Source organism: Sus scrofa, chromosome 16, assembly GCF_000003025.6.
Source record: "Sus scrofa isolate TJ Tabasco breed Duroc chromosome 16, Sscrofa11.1, whole genome shotgun sequence".
Classification (NCBI taxonomy): domain Eukaryota; kingdom Metazoa; phylum Chordata; class Mammalia; order Artiodactyla; family Suidae; genus Sus; species Sus scrofa.
Window position 1 is genome coordinate 27,960,380 of NC_010458.4, and position 18,490 is coordinate 27,978,869.

General features: G+C 41.6%; 1 long non-coding RNA gene across 1 annotated transcript in view; it reads left to right on the forward strand.

Annotated features, from left to right (window-relative positions):
• LOC106508153 overlaps positions 1-18,490 on the forward strand; it is a 41,209-nt gene that overhangs the window by 2,951 nt on the left and 19,768 nt on the right. The gene's annotated exons all lie outside the window — the stretch shown is intronic.

An 18,490-nucleotide genomic window follows, 5' to 3' on the forward strand; every position in this document is an offset into this window, starting at 1 on the left:
CTTTGCTCTGCATGATATGAGGAACTCCTATGATCCTACACAATTCAGAAGCCGAGGGAGTCTCAGGGTTCAGTCCCTACCTGACTGCAGATTGACACTAGTACAAGTCTACTGTTGCACTCCAGAGTGGGTCTGTGGTTACCACTGAGAAATTCTTCTCTCTCCAGAACTTCCTTATCACCCCACCTCTGAGAGTTCTTAATGAGAACTTGATCAAAAACCCTACTGATTTAGCACTCCCACCCAGCACTACTCCCCTCTAGGGTTTTACCTCCTGCCCTTCTCACCCCAGAAAGGGTTACTACCATTCAAGAACATTGAGAGGTGTATGGGGTGCTTGTTTGTTTGTTTGTTTGTCTTTTTAGGGCCACACCCATATGGAGGTTCCCAGGCTAGGGGTCGAACTGGAGCTGTAGCCGCTGGCCTGTGCTACAGCCACAGCAGCAAAGGTCCGAGCTTTGTCTTCAACCTATACCACAGTTCACAGCAATGCTGGATCCTTAACCCACTGATCGAGGCCAGGGAAAGAACCTGCGTCCTCATGGATGCTACTCAGATTCATTTCTGCTGAGCCACACGGGAACTCCAAGAGGTATTTTTTAAGTAGGACAATTATCAATTATAATACAGGAGTTCTGGCTGTGGCACAGTGCATTAATGATCGGGCTTCTCTCTGTGGAGGCCCAATTGGATCCCCAGCACAGCCCAGTGGGTTAAGGATCCAGCGTTGCAGCCAAGGCGCAGGTTGCAGTTCTGACTCAGATTTGATCCCTGGCCCAGGAACTTCCATGTGCTGTGGATGCAGTCATTAAAAAAAAAAAAAAAAAAAAAGCAGAATGATAAAGTAGGTTGAAATTATGGTTAATAACAATGAAACCTCCCTTGTGCTGCTATGTTTTTCAGGGCAAAGGAGTGTTAATAGAGTAGAGTGCAAAATTTTCTCTGTACTGTTGGGAGGAAAAGGAGTGACTTCAGTGGAATGCCCTTCCCACTCTGAGATCCTGAGAGTAATCTACTGCTCACTCATCAACATCCATAAAGAGAGTTTACTGGGCATCTACTATTTTCAGAAATTCTAATAAGTGTCTTATCTACATTATCCCTCCAGTTAACCCCAATGAATAAACCTCAATTTACAAATTTGGAAACCAAGGCGCTGACCTTGGGTAACATGTTCCAAGTTAATTACAAGGTAGCAAAGCTAGGATTTAAATCTAGGCCTACTGATGTCAAAACCCAAGTCCCTCCCACTATTACATATAAAAATCACAATCGTGCTCAAAGATAGGGTGGACCAGGGCAGGGTGGTAGATGTCAAAGAAGGGAAGGTAGGTAATTTCTCCCAAGAAGCCTCAGCAGACAGCATTTATTCCCTCTGGGGAACCTTACCATAGATCTGGTTTGGTGCTTGCCTCGTGGGCTCACCAAATTCCTTTTATCACCTTGCTGAGGTGTACACAACATTTACCAAGTTTATGAAACATACAATCAGAATGCCAGCCTACTATCTATAGTATGAAAGGGACGACAGCCCTCAAAGTCTACATGACTCACCCTCTAGCTTAATTACCCAGGAAGTCAAGTCATGCTCAGGACACTGATCATAAACATGGAGTTGGGAAGAAGTCAGAAGGAAGGGGGCTGTCCCTGAGACAAAGGTACTCAGAAGCTGCTGGATAGGATAGTAAGATGTATCAATGTTGGTTCATTCATAGTGATTTACTCTCCTCCAATGCAATCTGTACTTTCCTACATTTCTGACTTGACTTGTGCTCTTCTTCTGCCTAGAATGTCTCTCCCCAGTCCCATGTCTATCCAACAGAATCCCCATCCATCCTCCAAAGTCCACCACGAATGATAGCCCCATCCATGAATTCTTTCTTGATATCCCTAACTGGAAGATGTGCCTCCCTCTTCACTACCTTATACCTCATATGGCTCATTTATACTCTTTCTTAATTACAGTTATTCCACATGTTGCTGTTATTTTCCACACATCCCTAGGTTGGTCCTCCTTGAGAACAAATACTGTTGTATTTGTTTCTTTTGCCTTTTTTTTTTTTTTTTTTTTTTGTCTTTTTTTTAGCTATTTCTTGGGCCGCTCCCTCGGCATATGGAGGTTCCCAGGCTAGGGGTTGAATCAGAGCTGTAGCCACTGGCCTACGCTAGAGCCACAGCAACATGGGATCCGAGCTGCGTCTGCAACCTACACCACAGCTCACGGCAACGCCGGATCGTTAACCCACTGAGCAAGGGCAGGAACCGAACCCACAACTTCATGGTTCCTAGTCGGATTCGTTAACCACTGCGCCATGACGGGAACTCCCCTTTTTCCCATTTTTTTTAAAGTTTTGTTGAAGTATAGTTGATTTACAATGCTGTGATAATTTCTGCTGTACAACGAAGTGATTCAGTTATACCAGGACCCAGATCCATTCTCTTTCAGATTCTTTCCCCCACATTCTTAACCTTTAAAATGAGAGGTTTGAGCCACACGATTTTTAGAGTTCCTACCATATTCTTAAATTCCAAGATTTTTTAAATGCCTAAAATGAGAGTGATGGCTTGTTTTCACAGTTCCTCAGAGAAATAATCTTTGCTCTGAGAAGAAAGTTATGCTATTTAAGGTGACAATTTTGAGTTGTTGACATGATAGTAAATCCCCAGTCCCGACCTGCCCTGTCTTGTCCAGCCTTTGGCAGCAGCCTACCTGCACCCACCAGTCAGGGAATGGGAAAACTGGTCTGATATCCTAGGGTGACATGGGAGCAAATGAAGGGCAAGAAGAGAAATTGAAGGCACTATCTCAAAGACAGGTGGGTGAACTAGAATTTTCAGTCCTTGACACAAAGAAGGAAGAGATACGATTGAGTGAAACCAAAGCTAAAGAGACTTTTGGGAAAAGTGAGAATTTGGCTAAGAAAATCTACTCTTCTAATTTTTATTAAAAAAAGAATTTATGGTTTTTTATTTTTGGCTATACTTGCGGCATGTGGAAGTTCCTGGACCTGGGGTCGAACCCATACCACAGCAGCAACCTGAGCTGCTGTAGTGACAACACCGGATCCTTAAACCACTGAGCCACAAGAGAACTCCCCTACTCTCTCAATTTTTAAAACACACTTTTACTTTCGGTTAATTTTACATTTGCAGGAAAGTTGCAAATATTGTGTAAAAGAGCTCCCAATACTCCACACCCAGATTCCCTTATTGTTAATATCCTACATATGGCTCATTTGTCACTATGAATGAACCAATATTGATACATCTTACTATCCTATCCAGCAGCTTCTGAGTACCTTTGTCTCAAGGACAGCCCCCAGTGCTTGCCAGTAACCAGGCATCACTGGCCCATGGCGCTTTCCCTTCTGTGGTGAAGGAAACAAGGCCTGGTCCTGGTTTGGTCTGGTCTGAGACCTGTCTCTGGGAAGTGGCAGAACCTCACATGGGACAATACCAGGGTATTCTTCCCTACTGGATTGCCTTGATGAAATATTCCTTTTTAGCCTGGCTACTGGTTTTGAGCAGAGTGCTACTTTAATTGGATTTTCCCTCTGGGTCTAGGAGTCCCTTGGCCACCTAGCACTGCCTGAGTTGGGAAGTGGGAAGAAACTCCCTGTTAGACCTAGGCTCATCTGCACCCCCATCTGGAATGGCATGTAGGAAACCTTCTTCCATTCTCATGCTAGGCAATTGCAACCTTGAGAGGCCACCAGATACTGATCTTCTTATTTGTTTCCAGTAACACTGGCCATGTGAATGAATAATGGGCAGTCAGAGCTCTATTCCATCTTGCAGTGCTCAACGGTGTATTTTGTAAAACTGGGAGATTTTCAGCTATGCTCCTGTAAAAGGAAAAATGATATTTTACTGTAACATTGCTTGGCCTCAGTACTGCTTGGGATCCAGAGAACAGTGGCCCCTAATGGCTCTCTAAATTCGGCCTCTGTCTGCGGGTGCCAAATTGAAACACAGAGACAAGAGTTTTGGGAAAAGGAGAAAAAATAGCTTTATTGCTTTGCCAGGGTCACAGCATGCTAATACCCTAAAGACTGTGCCCCTCCATTAGAAAGAATTGAGAGGAGTTTTATAGTAAAAAGGAGAAAAACAGGTTTTCAGATAGGAATCAGGATTGGGACAAACATGCATTCTTCTTTCTTTGGGGAAATCTTAGTCATCAAACTGGAGTCAGGAGATATCAGTATGGTGGTCTTCTGAGTTATTGCCTAGAATAACAGTACTTGCAAAAAGGGCATATTGATCAGAGATTAGAACAACTAGGAAAGTTCCTGAAAAATGTCACAGGTTAAAGATTATTAACTCAGGGTGTCTAATCTTTAGCTTATGGGTGATTGTGTTTAGGGTGCAGTTAAGCCAGGGAGGAGGACAAGGAAGGACTCTAAGCTGTCCTTGACTGTTCCTCCCTTGTCTTTGCATCCTCTCCCTTTCCTGGTCAGCAGCTATCTGAACCTGTCCCTAGGAACTCAGGGAAGGTCTTGGCGGCTGAATGCGGCCCATTTCCTAAGAATAAGAAATGGAGGACAGAAGGGCTTTTGTACCCACGAGCCCAGCCTGGCTTTGTTTGGTTTCAGTTAGAGTGTCCTCATATTTAGATGTTGATTCGAGTTCATCTGGAAGTGATGTGTGTGAATGTGAGTCATTGATATGTATTCTTGTGTATTAACGTATTTGTTTAAACTGAATTGTCTATTTGGGAACTGAAGGAAATCTCACCCTGAAAGTGGCCAAGATTGGGGCTCTTTTGACACTTCAGTATTGTTTTTTGCATTTGCAGTTAGTGGTAGTTGGCTTTCTAGGAGGAACTTGCATTTCTCCCCCTGTGCCTTTGAGATGTAAATGTCCTACCTGGGCTCTCAGAAACTCCTGTATTTTCCAGACTATCTCCAATTTCTGTGATTATCAAAAAAAAAAAGGAAAAGGGGCTTTTTTAAACTCAAGCAAGAAAACTGTGAGATCTCTGTGTCTTTATAAATGTATGTTTTCCTATGCATATGTATTTACTTCTGGATAGTATTATCAAAATGAATTTATAAATGAGCTCTATTTAATTGGTTTAAAGGAAATTAAGGGCTTATATAAATTCTCAAAAATATAAAGGAAGAATGCATTTCAGGTTCACGCGATCTGGGAAATATTCAGCATGAAATTAACATCTCATACTGAAGTTAGTTTGGGTTTACTGGCGTAATTGGTACAGACATGTCTTTAGCATCATCAGTATTAAGCATAAGTGGTACAGTGCACCACTCTGCCCTTGTGAGAACACTGCTCTCCTCTTAGTTATTCTTTCTGAAGCACAAGATAGGTCTTTCCCTAATTCTCCATTGCATGGCTGAGGCCAGATTATGATGTCTAATAGGTGTCAAGTGCTAGTAATCGGAAAGTGAAAGTGGAGTTGGAGAGAATACCTTCACTTTTGAAAGTTTGTCCCACATCAGAATGCAGTCTTCCTCTGCCAAAAGAACTCATAGTAACTAAGCACCTCTTAGGTAGCCAGCACTGTGCTTTACATTAAACCTCCATAACAATTTTTTTTAAATGACTTAGCAGAAATTTATTATCTTAAAGTTCTGGAGGTCTCAAGTCTGAAATCAGTTTCACTGTGCAAAAATTAAGTTGTCTGCTGGGCCGCATTCCTTCTGGAGGCTGTGGAGGGACATCTGATTTCTTCCTTACCCTTCCAGCTTCTAGAGGCTACCCACATTCATGGACTTGTGCTCTTTCTCCATCTTCTAAGCCAGCACGGTGGCTTGGAGTTTCTCACACACACACTTCTTCTCAGAGAGATCATTCTTCTGCTGTCACTTCTTCTCTGACTTCACAACAACAAACCTTTGAGACTAGTTTTATTATCTCCAAACAAACCAACATTCTATGTAAGGATTCCAATCAAGGCCTCTCTGACCAAAATGAGCCAGTGCTTTTTCTACCACATAATGCTACACAAACCAAAAAATCAAATATCAACATTAGCTTTAAAATTTTTGTTTTATCTAATCTTTTGGAGAAGTTTCTTTAGGTCCTACTTCATTTAAAATTGAATTCAACTTATAAAAATAAACTGAATAATGACCTGGTTTGGGGGAATGTTTGATTTATAAAAAACAGATTCATATAGCAGAGATTGGCACAATATTATAAATCAACTATACTTTAACAGAAAAAAACATTTACATACAGTTTCTAAGCTTTGTGTATATTTTAAATAGTAATTGCTAGCACCACAAAATTCATGCAAAATTATTAAAACTAATATTTTATTTGAATTATAATTATATATAGTTATAAGTAGATTAGCTCCAAATAATGCATAATATCTGCTCCATCTTCACTGCCTCTGATTTCTCAGTCTGAAATATGGGAAAATTGGCCTGATTTTGAGATTCAGTTGGGGAACTAGAAATGTCCTTTGGAAGGTAACTGGAGCCCATTTTGGATGAAGGAACTATATATGACACAAAAATTGATGCAGTCATATTAAGGGTTACACCAGTTGAAATAACCCTTGTTTGGGCTTGTCCATTCAGGAAATCAAGACCTTGCTAATTACTCATGATCTCCAAAGTTCAGGTAGTTGAGATAATATCTTTTTTATAATTTTTTTATTACTTAATGAATTTATTACATTTATAGTTGTACAACAATCATCACAACTCAGTTTTATAGCATTTCCATCCCTCAAACCCAGTACATCCCCCCAACCCCTGAACTATCTCCTTTGGAAACCATAAGTTTTTCAAAGTCTGTTGAGTCAGCATCTGTTCTGCAAAGAAGTTCAGTCTGTCCTTTTTTCAGATTCCACACGTCGGTGAAAGCATTTGATGTTGGTGTCTCATTGTATGGCTGACTTCACTTAGCATGATAATTTCTAGGTCCTCCCATGTTGCTAAAAATGCCGGTATTTCTTTCCTTTTAATGGTTGAGTAATATTCCTTTGTGTATATGTACCACTTCTTCTAGATCCACTCCTCTGTCAATAGACATTTAGGTTGTTTCCATGTCTCAGCTATTGCAAATAGTGCTGCAATGAACATTGGAGTACATGTGTCTTTGCGAGTCATGGTTTTCTCTGGATAGATGCCCAGGAATGGGATTGCGGGATCAGATGGTAGTTCTATGTTTAGTTTTCTGAGGCATCTCCATACTGTTTGCCACAGTGGTTACACCAATTTACAATCCCACCAACAGTGTACTAGGGTTCCTTTTTCCCCCACACCCTCTCCAGCACTTGTTGTTTGTAAACTTTTGGATGATGACCATTCTAGCTGGTGTAAGGTAGTACCTCAGAGTGGTTTTGATTTGCATTTCTCTAATAATGAGTGATGTTGAACATCTTTTCATGTGTTTCTCAGCCATCTGTATGTCTTCTTTGGAGAACTGTCTGTTTAGATCTTCGGCCCATTTTTTAATGGGGTTGTTTGTTTGGTATGGAGCTGCTCATTTTGGAGATGAATCCCTTGTCAGTTGCTTCATTTGCAAAGATTTTCTCCCATTCTGTGGGTCGTCTTTTCATTTTGTTTAAGGTTTCCTTTGCTGTGCAGAAACTTTTAAGTTTAATTAAGTCCTTGGAGTTCCCGTCGTGGCGCAGTGGTTAACGAATCCGACTAGGAACCATGAGGTTGCGGGTTCGGTCCCTGCCCTTGCTCAGTGGGTTAACGATCCGGCGTTGCTGTGAGTTGTGGTGTAGGTTGCAGACGCGGCTCGGATCCCGCGTTGCTGTGGCTCTGGCGTAGGCCAGTGGCTGTGGCTCCGATACGACCCCTAGCCTGGGAACCTCCATATGCCACGGGAGCGGCCCAAAGAAATAGCAAAAAGACAAAAAAAAAAAAAAAAAAAAAAAAAAAGTTTAATTAAGTCCCATTTGTTTATTTTTGTTTTTACTGTCATTAGTCTAAGAGGTCCATCTAAGAAGATGTTGCTGTTGTTTATGTTGGAGAGTTTTTGGCCTATGTTTTCCTCTAAGAGATTTATAATATCTGGTCTTATATCTAGGACTTTAATCCATTTTGAGTTTATTTTTGTGTGTGTTGTTAAGAGGGAGTGTTCTAATTTCATTCTTTTCCATGTGGCTCTCCAGTTTCCCCAGCACCATTTGTTGAACAGACTGTCTTTTCTCCATTGTATATTCTTGCCTCTTTTGTCATAGATTAGTTGGCTGTAGGTGCATGGGTTTAATTCTGGGCTTTCTATCCTGTTCCACTGATCTATATTTCTGTCTTTGTGCCAGTACCATATGGTTTTGATGAATGTTGTTTTGTAGTATAGTCTGAAGTCTGGGAGCCTGATTCCTCCAGCTCCATTTTTCTTGTTCAGGATATCTTTGGCTATTCTGGGTCTTTGTGCTTCCAGCAAACTTTAAAATATTATGTTCAAGTTCTGTGAAACATGTCCTTGGTAATTTGATAGGGATTGCACTGAATCTGTAGATTGCCTTGGGTAGTATAGTCATTTTGAAATATCGGCTCTTCCAGTCCAAGAGCATGGTATGTCTTTCCATCTGTTTGTGTCATCTTTGATTTCTTTCATCAGTGTCTTCTAGTTTTCCAAGTACAGGTCTTTTGTCTCTTTAGGTAGGTTTACTCCTAGGTATTTGATTCTTTTGGATGCGATGGTAAATGGGACTGCTTCCCAATTTCTCTTTCTGATCTTTCATTGTTAGTATATAGAAATGCCATCGATTTCTGTGTATTAATTTTGTATCTGGCGACTTTGCCAAATTCATGGACGAGCTCTAACAGTTTTCTGGTAGAGTCTTTAGGATTCTCTAGGTATAGTATCATGTCATCTGCAAATAGAGATAGTTTTACGTCTTCCTTCCAGTTTGGATTCCTTTTATCTCTTTGACTTCTCTGATTGCCATGGCTAGGACTTCCAAAACTATGTTGAAGAGTAGTGGTGAGAGCAGACATCCTTCTTTTGTTCCTGATCTCTTCGAGAATTCTTTCAGCTTTTCACCATTGGGAATGATGTTCGCTGAGGGTTTGTCATATATGGCCTTTATTATGTTGAGGTAGGTTCCCGCTGCGCCCACTTTTTGAAGGGTTTTTATCAGAAATGGGTGTTGGATTTTTGTCAAAGGCTTTTTCCACGTCTATTGAGAGGATCATATGGTTTTTTTTCTTCAGTTTGTTAATGTGGTGTATCACACTGATGGATTTGCGGATATTGAAGAACCCTTGCATCCCTGGGATAAATCCCACTTGATCATGATGTACAATCCTTTCAATGTATTGTTGGATGCAGTTTGCTAGTATTTTGTTGAGGATTTTTGTTTGTATGTTCATCAGTGAAATTGGCCTGTAGTTTTCTTTTTTTGTGGTATCTTTGTCTGGTTTTGGTATCAGGGTGATGGTGGCCTCATAGAATGAGTTTGGGAGTGTCCCTTCCTCTGCGATTTTTTGGAATAGTTTCATAAGGAGAGGTGTTAGCTCTTCTCTAAATGTTTGATAGAATTCGCCTGCGAAGCCATCTGGTCCTGGACTTTTGTTTGTTGGAAGTTTTTAAATCACAGTTTCAGTTTCAGTACTTGTGATTGGTCCATTCATCTTTTCTATTTCATCTTGGTTTGGTCTGGAAGATTGTACCTTTCTAAGAATTTGTCCATTTCTTCTAGGTTTTCCATTTTATTGGCGTAGAGTTGCATGTAGTAGTCTCTTATGATCCTTTGTGTTTCTGTGATGTCTGTTGTTAGTTCTCCTTTTTCATTTCTAATTTTATGGATTTGACTCTTCTCTCTTTTTTTCTTGATAAGTCTGGCTAAGGCTTTATCAGTTTTGTTGATCTTTTCAATGAACCAACTTTTCATTTCATTGATGTTTTCTATGGTTTTCTTTATTGTCTTTTATTTTTAATGTCTTTTTGCCTTTTCTAGGGCCACTCCCATGGCATATGGAGGTTCCCAGGCTAGGGGTCTAATCAGAGCTGTTGCTGCTGGCCTATGCCAGAGCCTCAGCAACATGGGATCTGAGCTGCATCTGTGACCTACACCACAGCTCATGGCAATGCCGGATCCTTAACCCACTGAGCAAGGCCAGGGATTGAACCTGCAACCTCAGGGTTTTCTATGGTGTTCTTCATTTCTATTTCATTGATTTCTTCTCTGATCTATATGATTTCTTTCCTTCTACTAAATTTAGGTCTTGTCTGTTCTTCTCTCTCTAGCTGCTTTAGATGTAAAGTTAGCTTGTTTATTTGAGCTTTTTCTTGTTTCCTGAGGTGGGCTTGTCTTGCTATAAACTTTCCTCTTAGAATGGCTTTTGATGCATCCCATAGGTTTCGGAGTGTTGTATCTTTGTTGTCATTTGCTTCTAGGTATTTTTAATTTCCTCTTTGATTTCTTCAGGGATCATTGATTGTTTAGTAGCATGTTGTTTAGTCTCCACGTGTTTGTTTTTTGCAGTTTTTTTCTTGTTGTTGATTTCCAATCATATGGCATTTGGTCAGAAAAGATGCTTGATATTATTCAATTTTCCTAAAGTTACTGAGGTTGGATTTGTAGCCCAGGATGCGATCAGTCTTAGAGAATGTTCCATGTGCAGTTGAGAAGAATGTGTATTCTGTTGCTTTTGGATGGAATGTCCTATAAATACCTAAAGTCCGTCTGGTTTAATGCTTCATTCAGGGCCTGTGTTTCCTTATTGATTTTCTGTCTGGATGATCTATCCATTGCTGTCAGTGGGGTGTTAAAGTCCCCCATTATGATTGTGTTATTGTCGATTTGTCCTTTTCAGGTTCTTAGCAGTTGCCTTATGTATTGTGGTGAACCTAAGTTGGGTGTGTAGATATTTAAAATTGTTATATCTTCTTCTTGGATTGATCCTTGGATCATTATGTAGGGACCCTCCTTGTCCCTGAAAATATTTTTCATTTTAAAGTCTATTTTGTCTGTTATGAGTATTGCTACTCTAGCTTTCTTTTGAGTTCCCGTTTGCATGGAATATTTTCTTCCATCCTCTCACTTTCAAGTTGTATGTGTCCCTAGAAGTGAAGTGGGTCTCTTGAAGACAGCATATACATGGGTCCTGTTTTTGTATCGATTCAGCCAGTCTATGTCTTTTGGTTGGGGCGTTTCGTCCATTAACATTTAAGGTAATTATTGATATGTATGTTCTTATTGCCATTTTATTAACTGCTTTGGGTTTGTTTTGCTGCTCTTTTTTCTTCCCTTCTTCTCTTGTTCTCTCCTTTAGTGGTTTGATGACTCTCTTTAGTGTTGTATTTGAGTTGATGTTTCTTATTTGTGTATCAATTGTAGATTTTTGGTTTGCAGTTATTCTGAAGTTTTGATAGAAGAGTCTATATATATAAGAGATTGTTTTAAGTTGTTGGTCTCTTAATTGCAAGTGCATCTCCAGTGTCCTGCGTTTGTACCCTCCTCTTCTCACGATTTCTGATTTTGGCGGCATAATTGTGCATGGATGATTTCCTATCTTTACTGTATATATACCTTTACTGGTGAGCCTTGTCATTTGTGGTATTTTTGTTTCCTGTTGCTGTCTTGTCTTTTCTGCCTAGAGAAGTTCCTTTAGTATTTGTTGTAAAGTTGGTTTAGTGTTGCTGAGTTCTCTTAGCTTTTGCTTATCTGTGAAGCTTTTGATTTCTCCTTCAAATCTGAATGAGAGCCTTGCTGGGTAAAGTGATCTTGGTTGGAGGTTTTTTCCTTTCATCACGTTAAGTGTATCATGCCACTCCCTTCTGGCCTGCAGAGTTTCTGCTGAAAAATCTGCTGATAACTTTATCGGTGTCCCCTTGTATGTTATTTGTTTCTTTTCCCTAGCTTCTTTCAAGATTTTCTCTTTGTCTTTAATTTTGGTCAGTTTGATTAATATGTGTCTCAGTGTATTCCTCCTTGGGTTTATTTCATATGGTACTCATTGCACTTCCTGGATTTGAGTGAGTGGTTCCTTTCCTGTGTTAGGGACGTTTTTGGCTATTATTTCTTGGAATATTTTTTCTGTCCCTATCTCTCTCACTTCTCCTTCTGGCACCGCTATAATATGGATGTTGGTGTGTTTAACATTGTCCCAGAGTTCTCTGAGACTCTCTTCATTTGTCTTCAATCTTTTTTCTCTTTTCTGTTCCGCATCCGTAAATTCCACTAGTCTGTCCTCCACCTCACCTATTCATTCTTCTGCCTCCCATATTCTGCTGTTGGCTGCTTCTAATGAATTTTTTATTTCAGTTATTGTATTTTGCATCACTTCTTGTTTAAGTTTTATATCTTTTATCTCTTTGCTCAGTATTTCCTGTAAGTTATCCATCTTTTTTTTTTTTTTTTTTTTTTTTTTTGTCTTTTTGCCATTTCTTAGGCCGCTCCCATGGCATATGGAATCTCCCAGGCTAGGGGTTGAATCGGAGCTGTAGCCACCGACCTACGCCACAGCCACAGCAATGCAGAAGCCGTGCTGCGTCTGCAGCCTACACCACAGCTCATGGCAACACCAGATCCTTAACCCACTGAGCAAGTCCAGGGATCGAACCCGCAACCTCATGGTTCTTGGTCGGATTCTTTAACCACTGAGCCACAACAGGAATTCATAAGTTATCCATCTTTGTCTCCAGTTTATTTCCAATGTCTTGCATCATCTTCAGCATCAGCAGTCTAAAGTCTTTTTTCTGGAGGCTTAGAATCTCCTGATCACTTAGCTGATTTTCTGGGGGGTTTTCTTTCTCCTTCATCTGAATTATAGTTCTCTGTCCATTTTTATAGGTTTTTGGTGTGGTGACCCTTTTACAGATAATAGAGTTGTAGCCTCTCTTACTTCTGGTGTCTCTCCCCCTTGTGGTGAGGTTGGTATGGGGGCTTGCTGTAGGCTTCCTGATTGGAGGGACTGATGCCTGCCCACTGGCAGGTGGAGCTGATTCCTATCCATCTGGTGGGTGGGGCTTTGTCTCTGGATGGGATTAGAGGTGGCTGTGTGCCTGGGGGTCTTTAGGCAGCCAGTTTGCTGAGGGGCGGGGCTGTGATCCACCTGGATTGTTGTTTGCCCTGGGGCTTCTCAGCGCTGATGGGTGGGGCCAGATTTTCCCAAAATGGCCATCTCCAGAGAAAGGCAAGCTGCTGAATATTCCCAAGAGCTTTACTTCCAGTGTGCTTCCCCCACAACAAGCCAAATTGACCCCTTGTTTTCCCAGGAGGTCCTCTAAGAACTGCAGTCAGGTTTGACACAGATTCCTATGGAGACTTAGCTTTCCCCTGGAAGCCAGTGCACATTAAAGTCTGTGTGTGCCTTTTAACAATGGGATCTCTGTTTTCCCCAGTGCCTTGGAGCTTCTGCACACAAGCCCCACTGGCCTTCAATGCCAGATGCTCTGGAGGCTCTTTCTCCCAGTGCCATATCCCCACACATGTGAGTTTGATGTGGGGCTCAGAACTCTCACTCCTGTAAGTGAGTCTCTGTGAACTAGTTACTTTCCAGTCTGTGGGGCTTCCCACCCAGGAGGTATGGGGTTGCTTATATCATGTAATCACCCCTCCTACCTCTTGATGTGGCCTCCTCTTTGTCTTCTGGAGTAGGATATCTTTTTGAAGGTTTGCGGTCCATTTGGTTGAAGATTGCTCAGCATTTGTTGTAAACTTTGTTGTTTTTAGGAGAGAGGTTGAGCTCTAGTCCTTCTATTCCACCATCTCTCTAGCTGAGATAATATCTTAAGCAACCACTAAGACTTGCTCCACACTTGAGGTATAAACACAATCACATTTCTTTTATTCCTATAATCAATTGATTGTGAATCAATTTACCTTTATTCACAAGAACTAGAGTATTTTCTTTTCAAGGCCTCTCTATCTCCTCCACCTGAATAGTCTTAAGAATTCAGTCCAAGGCAAGGCATGCCTGCTTTCCAAGTACCAGGTAGATTGGAATCTACCAGCACAGTGGCTACAGCTGCAACCATAGGATGTTGCTACTGAATTCTGGATCCTTTATTAAGCATATTTTATGTTCAAATATTCACTGAGTATCTTCAATGTACCAGTTGTCACAATGGGCTGATGGACACACTAGACGTAGGGATACACTAGACATGGCTTCTGCCCTCATGTGACTTTCCTAGTACTGTGGTCCAGGGGATGATGCCCTTACTGGACCAGACACACAGACCAGCTTGAGGAGATGCTCCATTTGCTTGGGTTTCACCGGTGGCAGCTCTCCTGGGTCACACAGTCTCAGACTATACCCTAAATGGCGGGGACCTGAGAGCTTTGGCTGTCAATCACACACTGAAGTAGAAAGAATCTACCTCTATTCCCAAACTCCAAGGCCCTGGTGTCAAGCCTGAGTCATCAGCAGAGAAGAATCTGGCTCTTTAGATGAGGTTCTCTTAGTGGCAAATTGTGCCTTGCTTGCCAGCAGACCTTGGGAGAGTATCCTGATATTAACTCCCGTTTTGGTGGTTAAGGTTAGGGTAGTGGTCTCTTTTCTCAGGTTCTCTGGTCTCCTTGTGCAAATTGTATACTAGTTCCCCAGAATTATGCATAGATAAGTGCGAAGCCATAAAAGGGGAGAGGGAGGCCTAATTGTGACCTTTGCCTCTGCCCATTGACCTTACATTTGTGTAGCAAATAAAAGTCTCTCAAGAAACCCTTCACAGAATAAATGAGACTAGCAAATCCCCATCTCAAGGTGACTTTCTGTCTGCCTAGAATGTGGCCTAGATCATTAACACAATAACAGCACTGCTTTACCTGTCTTTTTCTTTGGGGAAAGGGAAAAGGATGAAAGTTCCTCTGCTCAACTCCAGAGAATTTAATTTATAGACTTTATTTTCTAATAAACGTGATTTTTTTTTTTTTACTGATATGTCATCAACATAAAACGTTGATTCATGTTAGGTGTACAAGATGATGGTCATGATTATGATGATTTATGTGTGTATTACAAAATAATCACAACACTTTTTTGTTTGTTGTTTTTTAGGGCCACACCCATGGCATATGGAAGTTCCCAGGTCAGGGGTCAAATCAGAGCTGCAGCTACTGGCCTACACCACAGCCACAGCAATGCCAGATCCACCCACTGAACAGGGCCAGGGATCGAACCCACCTCCTCATGGATACTAGTCAGGTTCATTTGCGCTAAGCCATGACAGAAACGCCACAATACATTTAATTAACATCCATCATCATCGCACGTAGTTAACAATTTTTTTCCTTATGATGAGAACTTTCAGGATATACTTTCTCAGCAACTTTCAAATGTACAATAAAGTATTGTTCATTAGTTGCCATGCTATGCACAATCCTTAGGACTTATTTATCTTATAATTGAAAACTTGAATCTTTTTTTTTTTTTTTTTGGTCTTTTTGTCTTTTTAGGGCCACACCCGGGCATATGGAGGTTCCCAGGCTAGGGATCTAATCAGAGCTACAGCTGCTGCCCTACACCACAACCACAGCAACGCCCCCAAGCTTATGGAGGATCCTTAACCCACTGAGCAAGGCTAGGGATCAAACCCGAAACCTCACGGTTCCTAGTTGGATTCATTTCCCCTGTGCTGTGACAGGAACTCCGAAAACTTGTACCTTTTGATTACCTTCACCCATTTTGCTCCATCCCCACCCCTGCCTCTGGCAACCATCAATCTGTTCTCTGTGTCTATGAATTCAGGTTTTTTAATTTTAGATTCCACATACAAGAGACCATATTTTATTTTTCTTTTTTTTAAACCAGAGCAAGACAGAACAAATGACACCTTGGGGGTAGAGGTAGGGAGGCAAGAAAGAAAAATAGTAATTTTTCACAAAAGCAAACTGTGTGTGTGTGTGTGTGTGTGTGCGCGCGCACATGTGTGCACCCATGTGTATATGTGCACTATGTAGCATAGTATAAAAATATTTTAAATATTTATGCCATTGTGGGTTTTATATATGAAATTTGGTTGCCTATCATTTTGCTAACCCATGAAGTCTAGAAATGGGCATTCCTAGTGTCTCTCATACAAACCTTCAAGCTACCAACCAGAACTGAGAGTAAAGTAAGCAGTCACCAGGAAGGCAGGCATTTCGAGAGCTGTGTGCCAGTGTACAGGATAAGATGGGTGTGGTGAAATGCCCCAGGCAAAATCTGCTGTTGGGTTCCAGGCTCCAGTATTTGATAGTTTCAGTTTGGGGCAAGTTATTTAATTTCTCTGAGCCTGGCTTTTCTTCTTTGCAATATGTGGGAACAAAATATCAACTTTTCAGAGTTACTATGAGGACTAAATATAACTGTACTGGTATGGTAGGTAATATTCAAAATAAAAGAGTCATTACCAGTGCAGTTTGGAGGAAGAAGTTAGCTCTCTGCTTCCTAAGATTTTTGTAAACTGTAATAAAGCTGCTGGTTGCCTTGATATCCATTCTCCCATTCTGCCTCTAATAATCAAACACAGTTTTAGCTGGGCTTGTGACCACCCAGCTAGGAACTGTATTTCCTTTCTCTCTCTCTCTTTTTTTTTGGTCTTTTTAGGGCCACACCCGAGGCATATGGAAGTTCCCAGGCTAGGGGTTGATCAGAGCTATAGTCTCTGGCCCACAGCACAGGCACAGCAAGGTGGGATCCCAGCCGCATCTGTGACCTACACCACAGCTCATGGCAATGCTGGATCCTTAACCCACTGAGACCAGGGATCAGACCTGAGTCCTCATGGATACTAGTCAAGTTCATTACGCTGAGCCATGGTGGGAATTCCTCCGTCTTTTCTCTTGAAGTTAGGTGGTCATGTGGCTAGCCACAGACAGATGGATGTGAGAGAGAGTAATATGTAACCTCTGGGTCATGCATTTAAAAGAAAACAGCCTTTCCTCCCTCATTCCCACCTCTTCCTCCCTCTTACAAGCTGAATTATGCTCCCCCTTCCCAGTTCTTATGTTGAAGTCCTAGGATGTAACCTTATTTAGAAATAGGGTTATTGTAGATGAGATTAGTTAAGGTGAGGTCATTAGGGTAGGCCCTAAGGCAATATGACTGGTGTCCTTATAGAAAGGGGAAATTTGAAAAAAAAAAAAAAAAAAGATGGAGTTCCTTAGTGGCCTGGTGAAGTGAGTTAGGGATCTGGCCTTGTCACTGTTGTGGCTCAGATCACTGCGGTGGTACAGGTTCGATCCCTGGCTTGGGAACTTCCACATGCCCCACCAGAAGGAGTTGGGGGGGCATTTGGACACAGAAGTAGGCACATCTTGCAGTACTGCTGCAGCTCAGCAGGTTAAAGACCTAAGACGTTGTCTTGTGACACTGTGGATTTGATCTCTGGCCTTGCTCGGTGGGATAAGGATCTGGTGTTGCCATGACTATGGCATAGGCCACAGCTGCAGCTCCATTTTGACCCCTGGCCCTGGGAACTTCTACATGCTGCAGGTGTGACCATAAAAAGAAGAAAAAAAAAATAGGCACATGTAGACAAAAGATGACGTGAAGAGACATAGAAGAACATGACCATCTATAAACCAAGGAGATTTCCTGGAGCAACTCCTTCCCTCACAGACTTCGGAAAGATCCAAGACCACTGACACTTTGATCTCAGACTTCTAGCCTCCAAAACAGTGAGAAAATAAATTCCTTCTATTTCAGGCATCCTGTTTATAGTACTTTGCTATGACAGCCCTAGTAAACTAAGATGCTCTTACTGCAGCTGGGGGTGTGGCAAGCTGTATTTGAGCATGTGGACAAGGGGACGGCAGAGAAACAAGTCACATAGTACCACAGAGCCACTATTTCAGCACTGGACTGTTGACACTCAGAGTGCTATATGAGGAGAGAGAAATAAACTTCTGTCTGGCTTGAACTGCTATTTGTTTAGGATCTGGACCAGAGTCCTAATGAAAACAAACAATGATTAGTAAACAGCCTGTTTATTAGGGGAGGCTGCCTGAGGCAGCATTTAATGTAACTCTTAGCTAAGTTCTATTTTGAATGGAAGATATTTATAATTTGGGGTTGGAGGTAGGGAGAAAATGGGCACACTCACTCCTGTGAACTAAATACACCATTCCAGAGTTCCTGTCGTGGCTCAGTGGTTGGCGATCCTGACTAGCATCCATGAGGACACGTGTTCAATCCCTGGCCTTGCTCAGTGGGTTAAGGATCTGGCGTTGCCGTGAGCTGTGGTGTAGGTCACAGACACAGCTCAGATCCCGCATTGCTGTGGCTGTGGTGTAGGCCAGTGGCGGCAGCTCTGATTCGACCCATAGCCTGGGAACCTCCATGTGCCGCTCGTGTGCCCCGAAAAGACAAAAAAAACAAAACAAAACAAAAACCTGAAAAACAATAAATACAACCATTCCAAGTCAGAAAGTCAAAATTCAGTGGACTGTTCTCAGGGCACTATGTGTTTGAACAAGATGATCTTGTCTCAGAGTTTTCTTCTAATAACTGGTTCTCCTGCTACTCAAATTAGTTTCTCTACTAATTACTATTATTGCATCTCTAATTATTATCCTCCTCCCCATTAGAACATTTACTTCCTGGTATGTGTATATGTATATATTTTT